We start from the raw sequence: 7,113 nt of genomic DNA on the forward strand, positions 1-7,113 counted from the left end.
GGTACACTACTCGAATCCAAAACGGAAGTTGGGATTCAAAGTTTGATGGCTATGTTTTCTTTTTCTCTTTTGTTCTTAGTAAACTTATTTTCATCCATGGAGTAGATTCTTAGAGGGTATTTGACAAACATGTTGTATTGATGAATCTGTTGGGATTTTGATTTTCATTCTTATGCTTGAACTTGTTATAGAAATTGGAATTAAATTGCAACCTGGTTCATTATTTTATTTAATCGAAAGAGGAGTATCTTGGTGAATATTGTTGCATAGTTTGGTTGGATTGAATCAATATATTTTCTCTAAAGTAATCGAAGGAGCTTCTTGATAATTATTGATTAAATCTAAAGGAAAAATAGTCGAAGGACGTTACTTCCTTAAGAACAATCATTAACATGTTTTTGCATATTAGAATCACTTGGGTATAATTGGTTTATTCTTTAACTTGAGATTTATTCGGAAGAAAAATCTAAGGCTTAAAGGATACTCTAATAAGCTATCGAATTCGAGAGAATCGATAGAACTTTAGATGTGGTAAATGAATGAATCAAATCCTAACTATCATTATGCACTTGTTAGTCTTGTACCCTATCTTTTAGTATTGATATTAATCTTCATAGTTTACCAATTGATTTTAATTATCATTTAGTCTATAAAAGTGGTTCATAACCACAATCAACTCTTTTCTTTTGATCACCTGAATAATAATTAGCAAGATTTTATTGAATTATTATTTGTACCAATCCCTGTGGAAACGATCTTTATACTATACTATCTTTGACTAGCGAAGCATTAAACTTATAGTGTGTTTGTGCTCGTCACTAATATTGTTTATTAGGATTTTCACTATCTCATCATTTTCTTTTGTCCCTTCCATAAACTTGTGCTTCAGTTAACATAGAACCTGGTGCAAGCAATGTCCAGATGAGAATATTGTTACATTCAAGCTCATTAGGAGTCGGCAGAAAATAGTTAAATAGAGAAGGGTTTTGCACAATAAAGAGATATGGATGAGATGAGGAGCAGGTTGAAAACTTTGAAAATTCCCTTCTCCCCAGAAACCACATGTTGATACATAAAATGATCAAATATACTTGTCGTTATACTTTAAGTCCAAATATATCCTCCTGTTTTACTTTCAGTCCAAACATACCGCACCCTTTATACTTCGGCGCAAATTATCCTTTAATCTTGACGGGAAGACATGTGACAAGCATCAAATCAAATAATTCAGCCCTAATGTTTTTGGTTGCTTCTCTGTATCATGATTTAAATTTGTTAGCTTTGTTAGAGGATGATTTAAGTTTCTATTCCATTTTTGTAGTTTAGATGTGTCTGATAATTTTCCATTAAAGTACCTTGATATCATTTTGTTGAACTTGTTACTTTAATGAAAGAAATAAATGATGGAACTCTATGCTCCAACTTTATCCCCCTATATACCACTCTGAAAGAAATCCAGCCTAATCATTTCTTTTTCTTCCTTGAGACAAAATTTACACTCAGTTCATGTCTAGAAAGACCACCGTCATCGAGAACGTAATATTAATTTGTTAAATATGCCTGTTATGTTTATTGTTTCTTATTGGATTAAGACCCCAATGCTGCCCATAGAGAAACAGAACAGAAGGAAACCTCTTTTCTCTGAGCTGCTTCGTTAAGAAAAGCAAACGGATCGAATCTTCTATATGGGAGGAGTATGTTTGCACTGAAAGTATAGCTAGAGGTATATTTAAACTATTTCCAATAGTACATGAGTATATTTGACCTTTACATAATTTGATCATTGCCCAAAACAAATGAATATAAACTAAGTTGTTGTAATACTAATTTAAGATGAGTACCTGTTTCCGGTCTAACAACTTGTCTCTCTATAATCTTTTCGTGCAAATGAAAATTCTTTCTTTCCTCAGCAATTGCATTTAGTTTTTTCATCACTTGGTCCATCCTTTACCCCAGCTTGTGACAGAAAGGGATACCTTTGGATGATAACGGCCATATGCAGACTGGGAGAATCGTGTGGCCTTAGTTTTATATTCATCCAAGATGTCACCGACTTCATATGTAGCAGCATTGAGTTTTTGCAACCAATTTTCAAGTGGCTTGTCCTTGAGTTGCTTCTCCTGTGCATCTTCAAGGACGGCTTGAATTGTAGAGAAGATGCTTGAAAGCCTTTGGAATTCATTTTGAAAACCAAAAAGCAATACAAGTTCCCCTTTGAGGAAAGAAGTAAGATTGTCTATCAGAAGTTTAACGAAAGCTTCAGCCATATCAGATATGTGGAGTGAGTCTAGATTACTAGAATTGTAAACTATGAATAGCTAGAATGGGAATTGTAAACAATGAATAAAAGATTTAACTTGGTAATTGGTATGCATATTTATGGAAACTGCTATCTAGTTTCATATCTGTCTTTTCTTGTGGGGTTGGTTTGTCAATAAAAATAAGAAGCACACTTGGTTTTTTTTTTTTTCAATTCAATATTCAATCTTTTAGCTTTATCTGCAGAATTTTTTTCAAAAGAACACCACTTTTTGTCTTTCCAATTTCTCAATTAGTCCAACTACTTATTGAGTGTGTAAATCATGCATCTTGAAATAAGTTTTACCAGATTTAACTTCAATCTCTTGGAAGAAAGACCTCAAGCATAATTCATTCCACACTTCGTTGCCCACATCCTCTAAGCTCCAACTTTCCTCTTGATAAAAGGAAGTTGTGCGCAATCTAGAGAGAGATTAGCTTTTCCTTTTCCATTTGAGTGTCCTTTGGGAATACTGCACAGTACACAAAGCATTGTCTCAAATCAAGTGGAAGGTGATGGTAACTCGGTCTCAGTGTAGGAAAAATAGTATTTTCTTCGCCACATAAATTCCAAATCTCGCTGTCTTTCACACGTTCCCATTCACTTTCTTTCTTGAAGCACAAAAGACCTCCAAGAGTCTTGGCTGCTAGAGGCACACCACCACATTTTTTCACAATCTCCTTTCCGATAGCCACAAGGTTGGGATTTATTTCTTCTTGGTATACAAATGCACGTTGCATGAACAACAACCAACAGTTTTCTTGAGACAGATTTGACAATTCATATGGTTGCAATGTTCCCATAATTGATCCAACCTTTTTAAGACGAGTAGTGGTTAGAACAAAAGCACCACTTGCTCCAACCTTCAGGACTTGTCTTAAATTAGCCCACTTGTGTTGATCTTCATTCCAAACATCATCTAAGACAAGCAAGTATCTTTTTCGATTCAGCAACTCCTGAAGATTCTTTTGAAGTGGAGCCAAGTCCATCTCACCAAATAGTGGCCTTCCTTCAATAGATTCTACAATTGCCTTTATCAACCTCTTCTCATCAAAATCATCTGAGACACAAATCCATATTTTGGGATAGAAATGCTCAGTTACTCTTTGATCATTGAAGACCATTTGGGCAAGAGTCGTCTTTCCTAGCCCCCCCCCCATACCAACTATTGGGAGGACTGAAAGTTCTTGGGCAGCACAAACGTTGTTTATCAGGATATTCACTATCTCATCTTCCTCTTTGTCCCTGCCATAAACTTGAGGTTCAGTTAAAACAAAACCTAGTCCAAGCAATATTGTCCACACGAGAATATTGTTACATTCAAGTTCCTTAGGAGTCAGCAGAAAATAGAGAATAAATAAATTTTGCACCCCTTAAAGAGATATGAATGAATTTGAAGAGCAGGAGACATGAGAAAATCATGCTGAGTTCCGCTTGGCAAAGTGAAAAATGCATTAAGTACTCCTGCATTGAATTCACAATTTTGTATTTGTCATTTTCAAATAGAACAAGGGTTATACTTTTTTCTTTTAATCAATATCACCATGAATGGTTAGTGGTTATGTTGACAGAAGTAAAGTTCTTCTACAATCTTAAGATTCTTTAGAAAAAGGGTACAAATCCTATAAACATATATAATATATATCAATCATCAAATGTAATGAAGGGTTAGACACTTGAGACAAACAGTTAGAGAAAATCTTTGAAACTTGCCCTCACCCCGAACACACATGAATTTGATAATTTTCAAAAAATGAATATAAACAAAATTTGTTGTAATGCTAATTTAAGATGAGCACCTGTTTCACATCTAGCTGTTTGTCTCTCAATAATCTTTTCGTGGAAATGAAAATCCATTCTTTCCTTAACAATTGCATCTAGTTTCTCCATCATCTCTTTCATCCTTTTCCCAATCTTATGACGGAAGGTGATAATCTGAGGATGACAACGTCCTAATCGAGACTGCCTGAGTCTTGCTGCCTCATATTTACATTCGTCCAATATGTCATCAACTTTATATGCAGCAGCATTGAGTTTCTATAACCAGTTTTTAATCGCCTTGTCGTTGAGTAATTGCTACATCTGAGCAACTTCAAGCACGGCATGGATTGTAGAAAACCTGCTAGAAAGATTTTCAAACTCATTTTCAAAACCGAAAGCAATGAAAGTTCCCCTTCAAGGAAAGAAGTGATATTTTCAATCACAATTTGAAGGAAAGTTTCAGCCATATTTGTATAGTGAAATTGTAACACAATAAACAATGAGTTCAAAATTATTGCTTTGTGTATCATGAATAATTACTTGTTATAATAAATACATTAATAGGAGAATAATTAAATATATATATATATATATATATATATATACACACTTTTCGTGTCATGAAAACTTCATATGGAATCTCAATATACTTTACTTGCCCTTCAATTTGTATGCCAAAATCTTCTTCACATAGCTTTTATATACTTTGTAAGCAGATATATTAGAAAGCAAATTTGGAAAACTTCTTTGCATCTTTGGTTGGCAAGGAATATACTAAGTTGCTTTGAGAATTGGAAGAATCATTTAGTTAGTGTTAAGAGTAGATCTCTTCTAAATCTTCACTTTTGGAGTAGGGCAAGTATAATAATCCTTTTATAATTTTCTTGCAATATGACCCGTTTGGCCATAAGAATTATTCACTTTTTTTTTTTTTTTACAAATATATATAGCTTGACGTTGTATTTGAAATTTGAAAAACACTCAAATCCTTGTTTCTATTTTATTATTACTGTTTTTAATTTAAAGCCGCCTTGTATGGACATGCCAATATCTTTAATCCTCAGGAAATTCATAATATTACATGAGTAATCAAGATGAATTAATCCTTTGGCTTGCTAGGGCAATTATTCATGTAAATTTTGATATCATTTGACCTTGTCGATCTCTACTAGAACCAAGTATATGCATGCTGCTACCCTGTTAGACTCTCTGTACATAGCAGCGTAAAATATTGAACTCCTCGAAATAAGTTGCCAAGGCCAAGATATCATTCATCAGGTCCCAAGGAGGCTTCATCTTACCCTCTATCCAGTTTGCAACTAATAACGAATCTACTTCAGCAATAATCTTGGCAAATCCCTTAGAGCTTCACTATGCTTTCACTTATCATATACTTTCCAGACTTTCAACAATCAAAAAAGAAGAAGAAATACATTCCCAATTTCAGCTGCATAAATGTTGAAAAATTTGAGAGGTGCAAAAGTTTAACAGTGTTGGTGTATATATATGCATTTTATTATTAAAATAAAATATTAAGTGCATATGTTAATGAGTATAAATTGTGGTAAAAGATGACTATTGGTTGTTGTAACTTATATGACCATTAGTTCTTGTAACTCTCATGGTCATTAGTTTCTTGTAACTTATGTAACATATATCACATTTATCTACCCACATTACTATCCCTCATTTTACCTGTTGATTATATGGATGACTTAATTCTTCACCTATAAATAGTGGTGTTTCTTCCTTTGTGAAGTATCTCAAGAAGATGACAAGTTTATATTGAGGTTAGTGTAGTGAAAGAGAGTTGAGACAGAGAAAATATTCTAAGTCTTCAACTATATTCACTATACAAAAGAGAGTATTATATATTGAAGGAAGGTGTTTTTTTTGTGAAGCTTTGGACTCTTCAACTAATCCGGAGTTGCTTGAGTTGTATGACGTTGTTGGACTGGAGGGAACAAGTCAAGAGTGATACTGCTAAATTAGTCTAGATTATGCCGCATTGGACTTGAATCTCCTCAAAGAGAGCGAGATATCCGTGCCTCAGCCTAAAGATCAATATATGTAGCAGCATTTAGTTTTTGCAACCAATTTTCTAGTGGCTTGTCGTTGAGTTGCTTCTCCTGAGCATCTTCAAGGACGGCTTGGATTGTAGAAAACATGCTTGAAAGCCTTTGAAATTCATTTTGAAAACCATAAAGCAATACAAGTTCCCCTTTGAGGAAATAAATGAGATTGTCTATCAGAACTTTTGCGAAAGCTTTAGCTATATGTAGAATTCACTATTACAATGAATATTAGATATGTGATGGTAGTCTAGAGTGGAATCACAAAGTTGTTGATTATTAAACAATAAAATTTGTATTTTTGAAATATATCATCGTATCTTATTAAAAGTGGGAAGCTCCAAAGATGAAAAGTTGGATTACCATTTTACCTCCTAGACTAAATTAAACATCTAATTAATTAAATAATATTATTTTAATTATTTTTTGAATTGTAAGTTATTTATTAGAAAAGGAATGTAGAAGAACAAGAGTCAATTAGGATATCTAGAGTTTTTAATAAGTACATGAATCAAAGTTTCCCCCTTTTAATCTTAAGTTAAAGAATATGAAGAGTTGTAGCTAAATCAATCATATCATTTATTATTAAAAGTGGGAAGCTTTAAAGTGTAAAGTTGGATTACTATTTTACCCCTACACTATATAAAAATATTATAAATTATATATATTAATTAATTATTAATTATTAATTATTCATCCAACTCAAAATTTAATTTTTTTATTTGTCAATTACTATGAGTTATGTCTCTTCAATGGAGGCCTCCCTTTTTTCAGCAACCATACAACTTCAGCTATCTAAATCGTATAATATTTTCTGTTTTCAAAGCACTTAGTTCCGTATTAAATTAAATATTTTCAGTTTTCTAATCATTTAACTAATTGAATGGTATAACTGATGCATAGACTCTCTTCAGTTTTGGAATATGAATAGTTATTTTTTTTACCCCTACACTAAATAAAAATATTATAAATTATATATAT

General features: G+C 32.8%; 1 pseudogene; it reads right to left on the reverse strand.

The window, feature by feature from the left end:
• The window catches only part of LOC102597884 (putative disease resistance protein RGA1), a 37,082-nt pseudogene that overhangs the window by 6,554 nt on the left and 23,415 nt on the right, over positions 1–7,113 (reverse strand).

Source organism: Solanum tuberosum, unplaced genomic scaffold, assembly GCF_000226075.1.
Source record: "Solanum tuberosum cultivar DM 1-3 516 R44 unplaced genomic scaffold, SolTub_3.0 scf00191, whole genome shotgun sequence".
Classification (NCBI taxonomy): Eukaryota; Viridiplantae; Streptophyta; class Magnoliopsida; order Solanales; family Solanaceae; genus Solanum; species Solanum tuberosum.